Source organism: Arvicanthis niloticus, chromosome 3 (genome assembly GCF_011762505.2).
Source record: "Arvicanthis niloticus isolate mArvNil1 chromosome 3, mArvNil1.pat.X, whole genome shotgun sequence".
Taxonomy (NCBI): domain Eukaryota; kingdom Metazoa; phylum Chordata; class Mammalia; order Rodentia; family Muridae; genus Arvicanthis; species Arvicanthis niloticus.
Genome location: NC_047660.1, coordinates 105,301,104 through 105,320,742, shown reverse-complemented (window position 1 = coordinate 105,320,742; position 19,639 = coordinate 105,301,104). Strand labels below are relative to the sequence as shown.

At 42.1% G+C, this 19,639-nt stretch overlaps 2 pseudogenes; both read left to right on the top strand.

The window, feature by feature from the left end:
* The first annotated feature begins 485 nt into the window (after window positions 1-485).
* LOC117705940 (large ribosomal subunit protein P1 pseudogene) lies at window positions 486-808 on the top strand (annotated as a pseudogene).
* Window positions 809-1,947: 1,139 nt separating this feature from the next.
* LOC117705939 (high mobility group protein B1 pseudogene) lies at window positions 1,948-2,563 on the top strand (annotated as a pseudogene).
* Window positions 2,564-19,639: the final 17,076 nt, after the last annotated feature.

Sequence of the window (19,639 nt, the reverse complement as noted above, 5' to 3'; positions counted from 1 at the left end):
CTTGAGGGAGTTATTTCTCTCCCTCCAGCATACTGATTCTGGGAATCAAATTCCGGTCATCAAATACTTTTCCTCCCAAGCCACCTTGTCAGCTCCTGTTTCCACATTTATTACAAGCTCTCAAGTGATGCCACTGCTTCTGGTCTGGGGACTGCATTTTGAGTAGTCAGGGCTTAAAAGACAAGTGATCTGGTCGAGAGAAAGAACCCCAGGAGCCCAGCTGTGAAGGCTTGTAAAGGGGTTTCAGACATACTTCTGTTTGGCCCTTGACCAGAAATGTAGCAAGATATTTTGTTGAAGCTCCTGAAAACCACAGAAACCCAGTGGTTTTGAGTCTTGCTTTTAATTAAAAGAAAAAAAAAAAAAAAAGCTTTTCTTCGGCTGCCGCCAAGGTGCTCGGTTCTTCCGAGGAAGCTATGGTGGAGTTGGGGGTGAGGCCCTCACCTCATCCTGCCTCTAGCACCATGTGGGCAGTCCACAACATCATGGCCTCTGTCTCTGAGCTTGGCTGCATCTACTCTACCCTCATCCTGAACAACTCAACGAGGTGACAGTCACTGAGGATAAGATCAATGCTCTCATTAAAGCAGCTGGTGTCAATGTTGAACCTTTCTGGCCTGGCTTGTTTGCAAAGGCCCTGGCCAATATTAACATTGAAAGCCACATCTGCAGTGAAGGGGCTTGTGGGCCTGCAGCTGGAACCGTGCCTGCTGGCTGTCCTGCCTCAGCAGAGGAGAAGAAAGTGGAAGCACAGAAGAAAGAATCTGAGGAGATGGATGATGACATGGGCTTTGGTCTTTTTGACTAAACTGCTTTAGTTAACATGTCCAATAAAGAGTTGAACCTATAAAAAAAAAATAAATGATTGAATCTCCCCCTTAAGGGAGTAAGACTCTAAAAGGGGAGTCAGGGAGTCAAGTGTGCACATTGGAAGCATAGGCAATCATAAGTAAATTTAGGTGAAATGTGTCTAAGAAATGATGATGTCATCTGACTTGGATGTAAAGCATCTCATTTGTGACCAAGGGCAGCCTCAATCAGTAATTCTACCTAACCTACCTACCTACCTACCTACCTACCTACCTACCTACCTACCTACCTTCCTGTCTGCCTATGTTTGAGAATGTGTGGCATGCTGTGCATATGAACACCAGAGGTCAACACTAGGTATCTTCCTTAAGTGTTCTCCATCCAATTTTTTTTTTTTTTTTGAGAAAGGACCTCTCACTAAACCTAGAATTCACTCTTCAGCTAAACCAACTGGATAGTAACTGTCAGGTTGTCTCTGCCTCTAGCACTGCTATTACTCTGTAGATCTGAGTCTCGAGGTCCTCACGTCTGTGAACCCAGCACTTTACCTACTGAGCCACCTTTCCAGACACAACAATGACATTTTGATGGTGTGTGTCTGTGAGGGAAGTGGGGAGGCGGGTATCTGGGAGGAGATGGGGAAAGGGGTAAATATGATGAAAACGTAATGTACAAAATTCCCAATGAACTAATAAAGTTTAGAAAAGAAACCCCGGAAAAAGTATAGAAAGCATCTTGTTTGCTAAACAAAAAGAAGAGGCTTAGGAAGGCTGTGTGGCCCTTCCACCCCACACTTCAGAGGGATTAGGCAATCAGGGCTCTCACTAATGAACAGATCAATCCCTTGATAGAGTTGAGATTTTTGGGAAGAGACTATTGGGAAATGGCTGTGTATGGAAAGTGGGCCTGGTCTGGTTAGAGGAAGTGGGTCATGAGGGGTGTTCTTGGAGACTAGATCTTGCCTTGGGCTCTTACTGTGACTGTCCTGTCTGCTCCCCATCAGTCAGTCATGATGTGGAAACTTTCTGTCATACATTCTTGATCCTTTGATGTTATGATCAAAGGTAGGAGGTGAGGTTACAGAGCGGAGAGAGTGAGGAGCCTGTGTCTGGTTCCCACTCTCACAGCCATTGCAGTACATTGAGCTCCATAGAGAAAGCACGGGGGCAAGCGAGAGCCGGACGGGCACTGGGCGACTCTGTGCCTCGCGGAGGAAAACCAACTAAACATGGGCAAAGGAGATCCTAAGAAGCCGAGAGGCAAAATGTCCTCATATGCATTCTTTGTGCAAACCTCCCGGGAGGAGCACAAGAAGAAGCACCCAGATGTTTCTGTCAACTTCTCAGAGTTCTCCAAGAAGTGCTCAGAGAGGTGGAAGACTATGTTTGCTAAAGGAAAGGGGAAATTTGAAGATATGGCAAAGGCTGACAAGGCTCGTTATGAAAGAGAAATGAAAACCTACACCCCTCCCAAAGGGGAGACCAAAAAGAAGTTCAAGGACCCCAATGCACTCAAGAGGCCTCCTTCGGCCTTCTTCCTGTTCTGTTCTGAGTACCGCCCAAAAATCAAAGGTGAGCATCCTGGCTTATCCATCGGTGATGTTGCAAAGAAATTAGGAGAGATGTGGAACAACACTGCCGAGGTTGATGAGCAGCCGTATGAGAAGAAGGCTGCCAAACTGAAGGAGAAGTGTGAGAAGGATATTGCTGCCTACAGAGCTAAAGGAAAACCTGATGCAAGGAAAAGGGGGTAGTCAAGGCTGAAAAGAGCAAGAAAAAGAAGGAAGAGGAAGATGAGGAGGAGGATGAAGAGGATGAGGAAGAGGAGGAAGGAGAGGAAGACAAAGATGAAGAAGAAGATGATGATGAATAAGTTGGTTCTAGCACAGTTTTTTTTCTTGTCTATAAAGCATTTAACCCCCCTGTACACAACTCACTCCTTTTAAAGAAAAATGGAAATGTAAGGTTGTGTAAGATTTGTTTTTAAACTGTACAGTGTCTTTTTTTGTATAGTTAACACACTACCGAATGTGTCTTTAGATAGCCCTGCCCTGGTGGTATTTTCAATAACCACTAACCTTGCCTGGTACAGTCTGGGGGGTTGTAAATTGGCATGGAAATTTAAAGCAGGTTCTTGTTGGTGCACAGCACAAATTAGTTATATATGGGGACAGTAGTTTGGTTTTTGTTTTTCTTTTCTTTTGGTTATATTTTTGGGTTTTTTTTTTTTTTCCATCTTCAGTTGTCTCTGATGCAGCTTATACGAAGATAATTGTTGTTCTGAATTAACTGAATACCACTCTGTAATTGCAAAAAAACATTGCGGCTGTTTTGTTGACATTCTGAATGCTTCTAAGTAAATGCAATTTTTTTTATTAAACAAACAAACAAACAAACAAACAAAAAAGTGGGAGGTGAAAGCCATGATGGGCTGAAGACTCTGTCAGCACAAACAAGTCGTCCCTTCTTGTCATGGCTTGACTATAAAATGTTTCCTACACACTTACATGGTTGAACACTTGGTTCCTGTCACTGTAAACCCCCCTGGACCTGTGAGCTAAGACAGATCCTTATTCAACTCTTTTAGGTTGCTAAGATCAGGAGATTTTATCATAGTGATGAGAAAACAATTCAGACAACCTTTTAAGATGTTCTGTGAGGTATTTTGTTACTAATAGAGAAAGATTTATTTCTGACAATACAACCTCAAGTCTTCTGAAGGAATAATTGGTATTCAGCCTTGTCTTAGTTTGGGGCTATTATAATTTTTTATATTATTATATAATATAATACATAATATATTATATTATACCATAGATAGGAAAATTTACAAATAATGGAAAAGTACTGCTTGCTGTTCTCAAGACTAGGGAGTCAGCGCTGTCTGTCATTGAATTTGGTGCCTGCTTGAGATCTGTTAGAGGTGGTACTTTTAATATATTCTCTGCAAATGGCAGGGCACTCACCTTTCTCAAGCTCTTTTCTCCTCCTCCTCCTCCTCCTCCTTTGTCTTCTTCTTCTTCTTCTTCTTCTTCTTCTTCTTCTTCTTCTTCTTCTTCTTCTTCTTCTTCCTCTTCCTCTTCCTCTTCCTCTTCCTCTTCCTCTTCCTCTTCTTCTTCACATTTTCTTATTTAGTCTGTGAGAATTTTGTACAAAGTATTTTGATCATAATCACCCCTCTTCAAACTCCTCCCAGATCCCCCCTTGTCACTTCCCTACCCACCCAATTTTGTGCCTTTTTTTTTTTTTTTTTAATGTCAAGTACGGTTGGCACTGCCGATATACTTCTGGGTGTTTGGTCTTCCACTGGAGCAAGATTTTTACCACGTGCTACACTCTTAAATAAAACAGGCTCTTCAATTTATAAACAGTTACCAGTTGCCAATAGCTCCTTAGCTGGGGGTGGGACTTCTGTCTAGCTCTGCCCTTCCATGCTGAGATTTTGTCTGGATTGAGCTTGCACCGGTCTGTGTGGTCCATGACGTCACAACTGCTATGAATCCTTGAGTACAGCTATCCTGTTGTGTCCAGAGGTCAATGGTTCCCTGCAGGTTGCTACTTGAATAACATTACAGATCCCATTCAGAAGGCTGAGCCCTCGGGATTTAGCCACTTCCCCAAATCTCCACCTTCTAACTCCATCACCGTAAGGGAGGGGCATGGAGAAGAGAGCAAATTCAGAAAAGAGAAAATATCCATGGACGTTCAGAGTCAACTCTCACATTCTAAGAAAGTGGTTATGTCCTCCTCATCAACATGAACCCTGCCACATCGTGCCACCACTCACTCTGTGTCTGAATTAATTTACTATGCAAGAATAAGCCAGGGAAACATGCGCGCAGTCCTTGCCTTGGCACACAAGTGTTGTTTTCTTGTTTGAGTCTGTGAGGCAATACTGGGAGGTGGAAGTGTTGCTTTGGAAACAGAGTGGTTAGAACACGAGGCTGTCCTTTCCAAACCCATGCTGCATGTGTTTCTGACCCACCATCTCCTGTTCCAGCACTGCAGGAGCCTCCTCTCTAGTTTACTTGCTTGTTGTGGGCTTACCCTAGCTTCGCATCCTGACCTGGTAGCCGGAGCCATCTTCTTACTATGAAAGTGTGACCATGGTAGTTTTTAACTTAAGTCACTTACATGTCTCTAGTTTTTGTGTGACAATGCCCAGACCACTAAACATAGAGAGCACAGAGCTCCTGAGGTACTTTGTTTCTGGGCAAGTATATCATCTAATTTTTTTTTTTTTTAGACAGGGCTTCTCTTTGTAACTATGGCTGGCCTGGAATTAGCTTTGTAGAGCAGGCTGGCCTTAAACTCATAGAGATCTGCCTGCCTCTGCCTTCCAAGTGCTGGGATTGAAGACGTCTACTATTATGCTTGTTCATCTTCTCAGTTTTTAAAAAAAGGTATAGTGTTACTTATGTGTGTGTGTTTATCTGTGTGTATGTGCCACATGTCTGCATGTGCCCGAGGAGGTTCGAACAGGATGTCTTAGCTTCTGGGTCTGGAGTTACAGGTGGGTGTGAGCTGCTCATTATGGGTACTGGAGACAAAACTCAGGAACTCTGGAAGAGCAGGAAGAGCTCTTAACTGTGGAACCTTCTCTCCAGCTCCTCCCCATCCCACATGTTTGAGTCAGGATCTTTGTAGTTCTGGTTGGCCTTGAATTTGCTGTGTAACTGAGTATGACCGGAACTCCTGATCTCCTCCCGCTACCCCTCAAATGCTTGCATTACAGATATGTGTACTCCCCCATACTTATTTTCTTAATGCAGTGCAGAGGATTGAACCCGGGGCTTCCAGAATGCTAGGTAAGCCCTCCACCAACTGAGCTGTATCTCCAGCCCTCATTGCTTCACATTTTAAGGTGATTTTCCTTTAGTTTTTTAAAGTTTTTGTTGTTGTTGTTGTTTTATTTATTTGTGACTCAGGGTTTCCCAAGTAGCCTAGGCTAGCATAGAACTTGCCTTGTATCCTGAGAGTTTTGTCTTATTCTTAAGGTCCTTTTTATTTTTTATATTTGTCTAAAATCAAACCAAACCAACAACAATAACAACAACAATACTACTTATCCTTCAAGAACCCACATAAACAGCACCACTGTAAGACACCTTTATTGAGGATTTTACAAAGAATTAAAAGCCTTTTCACTGTGTTCCCACAATACCTTTCTCTAGTCTGTCTGAAAACCGTGAGACACCCAAATCATTATAACACCAAAAGTTGAGCAGAGACACCATCTGTATGGGCTGGCATACAGTTGGTGCCCGGGAGTGACTGAAGGTGAGAACACTTGCATACCATCTAAGACAATCTGTAAGCACAAACACTGGCTTACTCCTTCGACAAGGAGGGTGCTCTCGTTCTTCCCCTCCTGAGCATGCTTTTCCCATCTGCTTTGGTGAGGATGGACAGAAGGCTAAGAACAGGCAAGGACCGATGAGTTTCGGGAAATCAGAAGATTAGGGCGCAGAGTGGGAAGAAGGAGGTAAAAGAAAACAGATACAAGGTATCAGTCTCTGTACTAGTCCCTCAGGCTCGGGACCAGAGAGAAAAATCCCTCTGGGTTTTCAAGAGCAAGCTGGGGTTCCACTCTGGCCACGTGGCCAGGCAACTTCTGTCTATCACTGCTTCCAAGGGAGAGACCATGCGAGGTCTCCGTGTACAAAGTTCAGAAGGAACTCAGGGCTTCCGCTCCGACTGTGTCTGCATTCTGCTTATTTCCCTTTTCTGTCTCCCTCCAGCACTTCTGAATCTTCCCTTCCAGCCCAAGGGTCCTCCAGGGCCCAATCAGCCTTCTACTGGTCCCAATTCAAACACTAGGCTATCTTCCACTGAAAGCTGGGTAACTATATGGGATGGTATTGGCTTCCTCCAGGCATCACAGTGTCTATTTGTGTGGCCAAATGGGCCACAGTGTTGTTTACCTTTTTAAACGAGTTTTAGCTCAGGGATAAGTGTTAGTGCTGTGTTCTCCCACCCTTCAGGCACACTGGGTCATGCTCTAGCCCAGAGAAGAAAAGGTCATGGTGGAGGCAGGAACTGACGGAGCCTGCCTGTTCCCATCATCAACATTTACCTCCCCAGGAAACTGTGCTTCAATATTCAGCTCTAAAAGCAGATGCTGCCCCACTCCCAAGGAGATTCTATCTGTAGAGGAGCTAAGGGCTTAGAGTCACACCTCTTCCCTCTTCTAGAATATTTAGAACAACTGGCCTGCCTGGCAGGTAATCCCGAAGGATCAGAGATGAGAGAGAGCTCTCATCTTCCCCTTTGGTGGATGTGAGAACTGGTCCCCAAGGTAGTCTGAACTAGGTTTGGACAGAGGAGCGAGAGAATTAATTGGAAAAAGTGTGGCTTGTGGGGTAAAGCATTTCTAAGACGAGGAGCTGGTGGGAAGTAACAGTGATCCAACGGCGTTCGAGGAGACAGTGGGAGAGGTGTGCACAGGACGTGTTTAACTGTGTTCATCTGTGCGTAGGCAGTGATCTGTCTTACGCTTGCCCTCTCACTGGTGCCACAGGCTTCTACTTCATTCTGGTGTTGATCTTAGCGGGATTGTCCTGATTTACCTTTCTTAGAAATGGCTCCAGTTCCTTCTTACTAAAGGAGGATATGGTTTGTATATTAAAATAGTCAAATGCATAGTTTATCACAGATGTTTCTTAGCAGTCGGATATTCTGAGAAGATAACAGTCTACCTTTCTCAACTAGATAGCTAAAGGTAGAAAAAACACGAATCATAGTTTCTTGAGTATCAGTGCTTCAGAAACTAGGATTCAGTGAATGCACACACAAGCAAACACATACTAACACATGCATGCAAACATGATTCCACACACATCCCAAAACTCACACACATATACACTTTAACACATACACATAGACAAATATACAGACACACTAGCACAACACACACCAACACAGACACACACCAACACAGACACACACCAACACACGCACACCTATACACACACACTGTGGCATATACTCATGAGCTTTTACTCATGATCACAGTGACCCTGAAAGGAAAACTAGGCCATGTCTCACTCATTCATTGGCTGTTTTGAGCATCCCAGCTTCCCCACAGGGGGCTGAAATACAGTAAGGAGTCAGAAGGTCTCTGCCTCTATAGGCTATGACAAATACAACTAAGATACAAGCAAAATGTGGGAATCTTTAATATCCCTGCTACACATTAAAAAAAAAAAACTTTTTAATTGATTCTTTGTGAGTTTCACATCATGCATCCCAGCCCCTCTTATCTCCCCATCTTCTCATATCCACCCTTCCTCCTTGTAACCTTCCTCCCCAAATAAAACTCAAACAACAACAACAAAAACTTAGAAAACATCTCATTATGAAAGCTATAGTATGTCACAGTGTGTCCCACAATATATCCCTGTGACCACAGATCTTCACTTGCAGATGTTCATTGCAATGAGTCCTTGGTCTGGTTCAAGGTCTCTGACTTCTGTGTCACCATCATTATTGGATCCTCATTGGGACTCCTTCCAGTTATCCTGCTGTTGCCCTATGCTATGGAGATCCAGCAGCTTTGGGACAGCAAGACTGGCTCTTTCATGTGTCCCAACTGTTTGCAGATGATATAGATTTTGGGGTGGGCCAATTCAGAGCCCTGGATCTAGACCTGGGTGGTAGCTGAACTGGTCGGCCTTATCACCTGGGCAAGCCTTCTAGCATTGCTCTGGCCCAGCTACCCAATACAGCTCTTATTCCCTTGAGGCTGGCTCACCACCCATGCCTCCAGAGTCAACTCCACTATACTACCCAGTCAAGGTGCAAGGTCCACTCTAGCAAGTTTGGCAGCCTGTGACAGGCTGGGCCAGCTCTTCTGTTATCATACCCTTTGGGCCCGGCTCCCCAGTGCCTTTGCTATCAGGGCTAGCTCTCCTGTGCTGCTCAGATGAGATGTAGGGCCTGCTTTCCTGAGTGCCCTGAAACATATTACAATAGCTTTCTGATTTCCCTTCATCTTTTTGTTTTGCTACGGTGTAGGTTTTGAGAACACAGCTGTCCCAGAGCAGATGTAAGGAAGCTACAGTCAAGGATGAGCTCCAGTGTTGACTCATCTCTTCCAGACACCTATGTAAGCTAACAGGCTACTGAGCGCTTCTGTTTCCACAGTCACAGCACTAAGAAGCTGGTGTCTCCCCTCATCAGCAAGGCCATTCTGTGTATCCTATCTGTGGCGCTGCCAGGAAGCTTTTGCAGGCCTTTTGCCCAGGAACATTCCAGGCTGTCTGTCTGAAGTTCATGGGTGTGAGGTGGTAAGACCACCTGGTCAGAGGCAGCCTGCTGGGCCTCAGGGTGGAATCCTGGCTTCCCTCTATCATGTTTACAGAGCTGTGTCTGCTCAGCCTCCTATGAGATGAGAATACCAGGCAGTCCTTAGTCACTCAGCAGTGAGTTCTGGTAATTTTCCTCTGGGAAAAAGAGGGCTGGTTGCCAGCCTTAGATTGTGTTCCCTGGGCTATCCTCTCTGCTGTCAGATGATGAAATAGGGCTTTTGATTTCCTTTTCTATATATTCTCTGACACGGATGCACTGGGGAAAGCAGGCTAGAAACTGCCACTGTATTAGGCTGCTGAGAAATATTCACACACACAAAAAAAAGTTAGACTCAGTAAATACCGAGAGCACAGTCTCACGAATATACTAATGCTTATGAAGATGTTTTGCATATGTGTATTTACGCATTCCTTTCCCCAAAGGATTACAGTGGTTAGGAAAGAAAGAATAACAGCACCCCCACCCCCACTATGTTATCTTTATTTTTCTGTATCAAAAGCAAAAACATCATTAAGATCTTGGGGGGAAAAAGGATTGTGGTCCCAAGTGTTTTTGTCTATACATTTGTCGGGCCAGGTTTTTGTAAGTAACCTGAAACTTCCATCTTTTAAAACAAACAATCAAATAAACAAATTTAATCAATCTTTTGTTTATGGGTGGGTGGTTTTTCTGCACATAAACTTGTGCATCATGTGCATGCCTGGTGCCCACAGAGGCCAGAAGAGGGTGACGAATCCCCTGGGACTGGAGTTACAGATGGTTGTGCTCTGCCAAGAGTTGAACTCTTGTCCTCCGGAGGAGCAGTCAATGCTCTTAGCTGCTGAGGCATCTCTCCAGCCTCAGCCATTTTATTTATTTATTTTTTTAATTTTTATTTCAGAACACTGTGAGTGTCAATTGTCTTGGAAGATGTGATGGATGTTTAGGATGGCAAGCACACACACCTTGGCTGGGATGTTGATCTCCCCAACTCTAGGCTTATGATTCTGATGGGACCATTGTCACAGCATCTTGCCCTACCTCTTACCCCTCTTTCAGGCCACACAGTGCTGATTTAGTTACACAAGTCCCCATTGTCCTGAGCACTATGGCGGCACATGGGAGAGGCTACAACCTCAGCTGCATCAAGTGTTTATTGACAGTTGGGGTTCTAAGACAAAATTCTTGCATTTTAGGTCTTAGAACGAGAAGTGATCTACTCCTCTGCCATATGGACACAGCCTTTGTCAGACACAAAGAGAAGAACAGAGCTTCAAGAGAACAGAGGAGCAGATTTCCATCCTCTGTGATTTTGGAGGCAGCCAACAAATCAACTAAAAGTTCCCTATGTCACTGAGAAGGTGAAGCCAAATCTTCACCGTAACAGCCTCCCATTTTAATATAACATCATAAACTAGAGAGGAAAGGGCAAAAGGGGCTCCCATAGAGAGTTTTAAATCAGCCTTACTAAAGTATGTTTTTGAGTATTTTAAAGTATATTTGTCCTAGCTGTAAATTTTGGTACACATTTGCTCATGAAACCACCACACAAAATATAATACAGTACATCTCATCATCCCAACAAACTCCCTCAGGTTCCTTTGCATGCCACAGTTTTCTGGAGTTCAATTCCATGCAGCTATTAATTTTTTTTTTTTGTTACCATGGATTACATTTCCTAGCACTATTAATTGGTATAAATGGTATGGTGGTTTGAATAAAAATGGCTAATATATCTGAATGCTTAGTCATGGGGGAGAGTGGGTCTATGTGAAAGGATTAGAAGGATTATGAGGTGTGACCGTGTTAGAGGGACTGCATCACTGGGGGGTGGGCTCTAGGGTTTCAAAAACCCACACTAGGCTCAGTTGCTCCCTTTCTGCCTATGGATCAGAATGTAGAACTCTCAGCTCCTTCTCCAGCACAATGTCTGCCTGAGTGCTGCCATGCTCCCACCATGACTATAATGGCCCTATATAATGATAAGCAAGCCCCAGTAAATGCTTTCTTTTATAAAAGTTGCTTTGGTCACTGTGTCTCCTCATAGCAATAAAACAGGGGCTAAGATAAGTGGGATGATTCAATTTGTGCCTTTCCCCCTTACACAATGTTTCTGAGATTTACTGAGGCTATTCTGTAGGTGATTATATTATAATTAACATGCACATTCTCTTAGTGATAGACTTTGGATTGTCCCAAATGAAGTTGCTATGAACATTTCTGTCCTTTTTGGATTGTTATTCTCATTTTTTCTTAGCTCTTGTTTTAAAACCTCAAATTTATGGTTTTCTTCTTAGGGCTAGAATTGCTGAGTAGGTATTTGTTCAATTGAAAATGTTGAACATTTCCCTGATGACCAAGGTTGATGAACATTTCTTTAGGTGCTTCTCAGCCATTCAGTATTCCTCAGTTGAGAATTCTTTGTTTAGTTTTGTACCCCATTTTTAAATAAGGTTATTTGGTTCTCTGGAGTCTAACTTCTTGAGTTCTTTGTATATATTGGATATTAGCCCTCTATCAGATGTAGGGTTGGTAAAGATCTTTTCCCAGTCTATTGGTTGCCATTTTGTCCTATTGACAGTGTCCTTTGTCTTACAAAAGCTTTTCAATTTTATGAGGTCTCATTTGTCAATTCTTGATCTTAGAGCATAAGCCATTGGTGTTCTGTTCAGGAAATTTTTGCCTGTGCCCATGTGCTTGAGGGTCTTCCCCACTTTCTCTTCTATTAGTTTCAGTGATTCTGGTTTTATGTGGAGATCCTTGATCCACTTGGACTTGAGCTTTGTACAAAAAGATAAGAATGGATAAATTTGCATTCTTCTACATGCTGACATCCAGTTGAACCAGCACCATTTGTTGTTGAAAATGCTGTGTTTTTTCCACTGTATGGCTTTAGCTCCTTTGTCAAAGATCAAGTGATTATAAGTGTATGGGCTCATTTCTGGGTCTTCAATTCTGTTCCATTGATCTACCTGCCTGTCTCTGTACCAATACCATGCAGTTTTTATCAGTATTATTCTGTAATACAGCTTGAGGTAAGGGATGGTGATTCCCCGAGATGTTCTTTTATTGTTGAGAATAGTTTTCATTATCCTGGGTTTTTTGTTATTCTAGATGAATTTGTAAATAGCTCTTTCTAACTCTTTGATGAATTGAGTTGGAATTTTGATGGGGATTGCATTGAATCTGTAGATTGCTTTCAGCAAGATGGCCATTTTTACTATATTAATCCTGCCAACTTATAAGCATGTGAGATCTTTCCATCTTCTGAGATCTTTGATTTCTTTCTTCAGAGACTTGAAGTTCTTGTTATACAGATCTTTCACTTGCTTGGTTAGAGTCACACCAAAGTATTTTATATTATTTGTGACTATTGTGAAAGGTGTCATTTCCCTAATTTCTTTCTCAGCCTGTTTATCCTCACAGGGTTCCAATGGAGGAGCTAAAGAAAGGACTGAAGGAGGACTGAAGGGGTTTGCAGCCCCATAGGAGGAATAACAATATGAACCAACCAGATGCCCCCCTCCCACCTCACCCCAGAGCTCCCAGGGACCAAACCACCAACTAAAGAGTACACATGGAGTGATCCATGGCTCCAGCCGCATATGTAGCAGAGGATGGTCTTGTCGGACATCAATGAGAGGAGAGGCCCTTGGTCCTGTGAAGGCTTGATGCCCCAGTGTAGGGAATTGCCAGGATGGGGAAGCAGAAGTGGGTAGATGGGTGGGGAAACACCCTCATAGAAGCAGGGGGAGGGTGATGGGATGGGGTTTTCAGAGGAGAAACTAGCAAAGAGTATAACAGTTGAAATGTAAATAAAGAAAACATCTAATAATAAAAAAAGAAAATGTTGAACAATTTTTTTTTAGGTGATGGTTCCATCATGGTTGGGAATGGTGGTTTATCTTTCTACTAGCAATGTGGGAAATATTCACCACCAACCCTTCTAATTCTAGCTACATTATAGAGTGTGCAGTTTTATCTTCTTATGTTCTTAATTTGTATATTCTTTATCTCAGGTGTTGCTAGACTATATTGTCCCCGACTGGTAATCTACATAGCATCTTTGTTTGTATCTGTCTGTAGGTGTGTGTGTGCATGTGGGTGTACACGTGTGTGTTTGTATACTTGCCTTTGCCTCCTTTTTGTGAGACAGAGTTTCTCACTGGCCTAGAGTTTTCCAAGTAGGTTAATCGGGCCAGCCAGTGAACTCCAGGGACCTTTCTGGCTCCACGTTCCCAGAATTGTGATGATGAATGCATATCACCATTTTTATTTATTTATTTTTAGATTTTTGAGACAAGATATTACTATGTAGATTTTTTAAATTCAGAACTTGGTATGTAAACCACACAGACCTTGAATTCATAGGGATCTACATGCTCCTGCCTCCAGAACCTTGGGATTAAAGTGTGTGCCTCCACGCCTGGTACAACTCAGGTTTTTAAATGTAATCTTTGGGGTAAAACACAGGTCCTCATGTTTGTCTAGCAAGCGCTTCACTAATTGTGCTGTCTCCCCAGCTACTATAGAAGTTCTTTTGCAAGGCATCCATTCAAATCTTGTGGTCATTTAGAAAATCAGATTATGTTGTTATAATTACTCTATTTAAAAAAAACATTTATTTTTATTTTGTGTGCATTGAAGTTATGCCTGCATGTATGTCTCTATGAGGGTGTTGGATCCCCTGGAACTGGCGTCACTGACAGTTGTTAACTGCCATGTGGGTGCTGGGAATTGAACCTGGGTGTTCTGGAAGAGCAGCTAGTGTTCTTACCCATCGAGGCATCTCTCCAGCCTAACTAGTCTATTTTTAAAAGTGTATTTTCTGTGTATGAGTTTTTTAAATGATATATGTACTGAAATGTTTTACCCCCTAAAACAGATTGAACAATGATACCTCTTAAGGAACATAAATTAAAAACTGGAAGGAAATACAATTTATAACATTCATATATAAGTTAGTGACTTTGTGTTTTGTTCAGGAAAGTTTGTCTATCCTCAACTTTCAAAATTTCTCCAGGGCTGATTGTATGTCTCAGTGGTAGAATAGTTTGTTGTCAGGTGTATGAAGCTCTGCAGTTGGTATATATATATATATATATATATATATATATATATATATATATATTCATATATATATATTCTTATATTTAAATATCTATTGTTGTGATCTATTTGATGACTTCTTTCTTCACAATTCACTTAAAATTATAAAATTTTCATTTTCTGGGAGATGTAAAAGACTACTGAAATGTATGTCCTTTTACTCTTCTCTCTGTACAGTCTTGCCGTATGTATTATAATCACATATGTTTAAATACGTATTATAACTGTGTCTGGTAGTACACACCTGTAATTCCAGAACAGAGAATCACAGAATATGTATCACTGGAGTCCTCAGCTCTATTCAATCTTTCCCTCTAGACATTTACAAAAGACAGGAGGATAGTAAGTTTAAGACCATCCTTGGCTACTTAGAAAAACCATGTCTCAAAAACGAATCTCAACCCCAAATTCTCAAAACTCACATTGTATACTTATGCATTAGTTTCTTTTAAAAAAAACTGCTGTAATAAAATAGCCCAACAAAAATCAACTTAAGGGAGAAAGAGTTTATTTAGCTCACAGTTCCAGAGAGATAGTCTTTTGCAGCCAGGATGGCATGTAGGAGGGACTGTGGAACAGCCTGGAAGTCAGGAAACAGAGCAGGAACAGGAAATGGAGCCAGTCTATAAAACCCGAAAGCCCTTCCTCCAGGACAGCTTCATAATCTTCCCAACAATGACACCATTTAGGACCAAGTGTTCAAACATATGAGGCTAGGGTGACAGTCTACATCCAAACTACAACTTTCATTGTATTTCCTTTCAACTTTCACACACATTTTAAGGAAGTTACCAACTATTTTCTGGACTGCTTCCCAATCCTGTTGCTCTCCTTTTCTTCCTGAAAGTCTCTGGGAACATTTTTTTTTCCCCATTTGAAGTTTTATTCTTTAAGAATCCTTTTGGTTTCCAGTTTCTGGCTATTATGAATAAAGTTGCTATGAACATAGTAGAGCAAGTGTCTTTGTGGTATGGTGGAGCATCTTTTAGGTATATGTCAAAGTGGTATAGCTGGGTCTTGAGGTAGAGCTATTCCAAGTTTTCTGAGGAACAGCCAAATTGATTTCCAAAGTGGTTGTATAAGTTTGGACTCCTTCCAGCAATGAAGAAGTGTTCCCCTTGCTCCACATTCTCTCCAGCATGTGCTATCTCTTGAATTCTTGATCTTAGCCATTATAATGGGTACAAGATGGAATCTTAGAGTTGTTTAGATTTGCATTTCCCTGATGACTAAGGAGTTTGAACATTTCTTTAAGTGCTTCTTGCCATTAGAGATTCCTCTGTTGAGAATTCTGTTTAGCTCTGTACCTCACTTTTTAATTGGGTTATTTCAGTTGTTGGTGTTTACATTCTTGAGTTCTTTGTAAATTTTGGATAGCCTGGGAAAGACTTGAAGTGGCAGGGTTGGGGGATACATGGGGAGCACCCACTCAGAGGACAAGGGAAGTAGGGGATGGGGGAAGGATTGTAGGAGGGGGTGACTGGGAGGGGACACTAAGTGGGATGCAAAGTGAATAAATAAAAATAAAATAAAATAAAATAAAATAAAATAAAATAAGTCTTTTGGCCAGATCTACCTGATAAGTTTTTCTGGCCCATCATCTATTAACGTCTTCCACAAAGGACTTTGATGAAGTGTACATCTGTGTTGACCAGTTCTCTCTCTCTCTCTCTCTCTCTCTCTCTCTCTCTCTCTCTCTCTCTCTCCCTCCCTCCCTCCAGCATTTAAAAATGTTTCACTGCCCCTAGATGTTGAGGAGCCTGCAATAATTTGAACTTTTCTGTCTTCTGTATTTAATGTATAGACTCTCTTGAGCCCTGGCTGTTCAGATTTTCTTTGCTGTTGGTGTTTATGAGATAAATACATTTCATGTGAATTGATATTTCTATTGTAGTAGACTTATTTCCTCCAGGCTTGACATGACCATTGGCCATCATGAAACAGGGTGGCTGAGATGAACCACAGAAGACCTTAGCCCTCAGTAAAGACAATAAAGGGAACAGGTCAGTGTACTGAGAGCTAGGTCTGTGCTAGGCATGCTACTGCAGAGAATATTTCATGATAGAGATGGGACAGTCCCTAGAACCTCTCTAGATATTACAACTAGCACTCCCTCTTGTGCCCCACCTGTACATACATGGTCTTGGGATGTGCTAGAATATATAAGAGATGGAAGATTGACTACGGGTGGGAACTCCAGTGGTACATCTTTTGTGAGTAATCATGTATGCTGGGGGGACTTTTCAGTGATGTACCTGCCTTTGAGTCACCCACTGTGGGGAGCCAAGAGAAGGCGGCTATCATCCTTGCAACCATCTTGAGCCATATACCCTGACAAGAGACTTCATTACAATAGCCTACAACAGCTGAGCACACTCTGATAACATCTTGCTTTAGATACTCCGGATCTTCTCTTGGGTGTGTGAGACTTAAAGATGTGTGACTTAAGGGCGTGACTTAGAGATCAGATTTAGAGGCAAGACCTAAGGACTTGACTTAAAGGTGTGACTTAGAGGCGTGGCTTAGAAGTGAGACATAAAAGGTGAGAGGCAGACAAAAGAGATTATTATTATTATTAGGTAGTAGGCACTTGGAGTAGGCACTTGAGACTCGAGACAGGCAATTATTATTAGACATTAGGCACTTAGCACTTGGAAGAAGTAACTTGGAACTTGGAGGCACTAGGGACTAGGAACTAGGGACTAGGAACTCAAGACTTGGGACTTGGACTAGAAAGAGAGACTGAAGAATAAACGGGATTGAATCACACTCTGTCTGGTGTCCATTCCTTGTGTTCATCCTCACTCTCTCTCTTGCTGAACCCCGACCCGAGGACTGTATGGCGTGGATACCACGTGCACCACACACCTTGCAGGCGTGGATACCATGTGTGCCTTGCAGCTGTGGGCACTAAACAGCAAAACAAGATATGTGGGATAAACAAGATATTTTTCAGAGTGCGTTCAGCTGTTGTAAGCTGTTGAAAACCAAGTCTCATGTCAGGGTATATGGCTCAAGATGGTTGCAAAGCTGATAGCCACTTTCTGCTACAAGTCAGCTCCCAACACACTTTGGATCTATTTATCTTTTTATTTCTATTTGTCAAATTGCTTAGGTTGGTTGGACCTGACAGCACCTTGTATCACTGTTTGGAGACTTTTTGTTTCATACACTTCCTTTTTTGCTGTGTATTCTGAGGATCTGACCTAGAGCTACACCCTTGCTAGGCAGACAGTCTCCTATGTGCTAGCCTCCTCCATGACTTTAAGATAAGACTTCCTTGAACCTCCATTATCCATAATTTCTGCTACCGAGGACCCTTTCTCCTCTTGGGCACACACTCAAGAGCTGGGGTTTGTTTCCCTTTTCACTCACTTTGCTATATTGCAAATGGTTGAAGAACAGAGTGAAAAAGAGCAATTGGGTTACACTCTTCTTTTACCCTGGGGACCATTTTCTCTGGTCAGTGAGAGGAGTCCCCTTCCTACAGAGTGCTAGGAGCTGCATGGTGCTCAGAGTGCTTATGAATGCCCTGGGTGTGCACAGATAGGCTTTAGACTACCGAGTTCAGGCTTGGAGAAACTTGAGGGAAAAGGTGGTGGTTACCACTACTCTGGTGACACTTTGAAATCTCTGTCTCTTCTATTTTTCAACATCTTCAGAAAAGTGCTCCATGGATTCTTTCCATTCCACTTATATTCATGAGAGCAGGGGGGAGGGGAAGACATTTTACTCCATCTTAACTGCAGTAAGGATCTCTTATTATTTATTTTGATCAGAAAAAACTGGGTTCCTAAGATTAATTATTTGTTCCAGTTGACGACTAATAGAAAAATCGAAAATTAAAAAGTTCTGCTCCAGTTGCTTTGAAGCCTTTAGCTCTTGTACTTTTAATTACTAAAAGTGAAAATCAACCAACATTTATTTATTTATTTATTTATTTATTTATTTATTCATTTATCTATTGGTCATCTATGCATATGGCTATGCTGTACATACTGAAGACAAAATATGAGATTATTGTCTTGATTGTTTATGTAAAGTAAAATTTGGTAGTGAATTTAAGAACTCACATGAGGTTGAGGAGGAAGAAAGAGAAATATACTTATTTTAAAAAAAATTAATCTGGTCAGTCAGATAGCTCAGTGTGTAAAGGCATTTGACACCAAGCCTGATGACCTGGCACTCACATGGTAGAATCGTACTGGATCCTGGAAGTTGTGACCTCTATATGCATATTATACCATAAGGTACGTACACACACACACACACACACACACACACACACTCAACCAACCAACCAACTAACTAACCAATCAATCAATATAGTTAAAAAATATCGTTTTGCTTGATTCCTGAAAGGCAAAGACCAATTTATCCTCACATGGTATCAGACCATACTGGAATAACAGCCTTCATTGTTTTAAGCAATGAAGAATACGAATGGTACAAAAGGCAACTAGAAGAAACAGTCTAGGTGATGGGAGAATGAGGTAAATTGAGATAACCAGATGTGGCAAATAATAAAGGGCACCTAAGCACTAATGATGGCAATGGTGTTGGGAGAGGAAACAAAGACTCATGAAAAGAGAAAGCAAGTCTTTCTTCCGGAAATTCAAAATTTAACCACTTAACTTTTCCCAATCGCTTTTTCTTCCCACATGCTTTTGTATAATGAGAGAGAAATGCGAGAAAAGTCTACTGAGAAAACAGAAATGCTGAGACGTCCATTTTGTACTTTTTTGTAATGGTTTGCTTGTAGCTGAGATTTAGCATGGGGTTTTCTTTTTCCTTTTGTCTTTCTAGGTAGGTGTAACCAAGGCTAGTTTCAGACTCTCCTTGCTGTTCAGTTCACGATACAGCAAAGCAGGCACCAGGAGAGTGGGTTGTGCTCTGTCTCACACTGGGGAGAGGAAGATGCTATGTTGTAGCTGCATCCATCATTCATCTCTGGGTAGTGGGTACAGCTGTTTCCACCAGAGTCCTGCTCATTCCCAGGAAAATTCCCCTTACCTTGTCTGACAAATGGAATATACTCTGAAAACTGGTAGACACTTAAGACACAGTGATTGAGAGGATTATATTTCTTTTACCATTAAGACTTCTCTCGTCAAGGACATCACAAGAAAATGGCCCACAGAATCAACTAATCAGGGATTACAGAGGGCTCACGGAGATTGAATTGACAACCAGGGAGTGTTGATAGGTATGACTTAGGTCCTCTGGATACATGTTATGGTTGTAACATAACTTTGGTGTTCTTGTGGGTCTCCTACCAGTGGGAACCAGGACTATCTCTGACTTTTTTGCCTGCCTTGAGATACCTTTCCTCCTACTGATTTGCCTAGTCCAAACTTAATATGAGGGGATGTGCCCAGTCTTATCATAACTTGATATGCCATATTTGGTTGATCTGTAGAATGTCTGCCTTT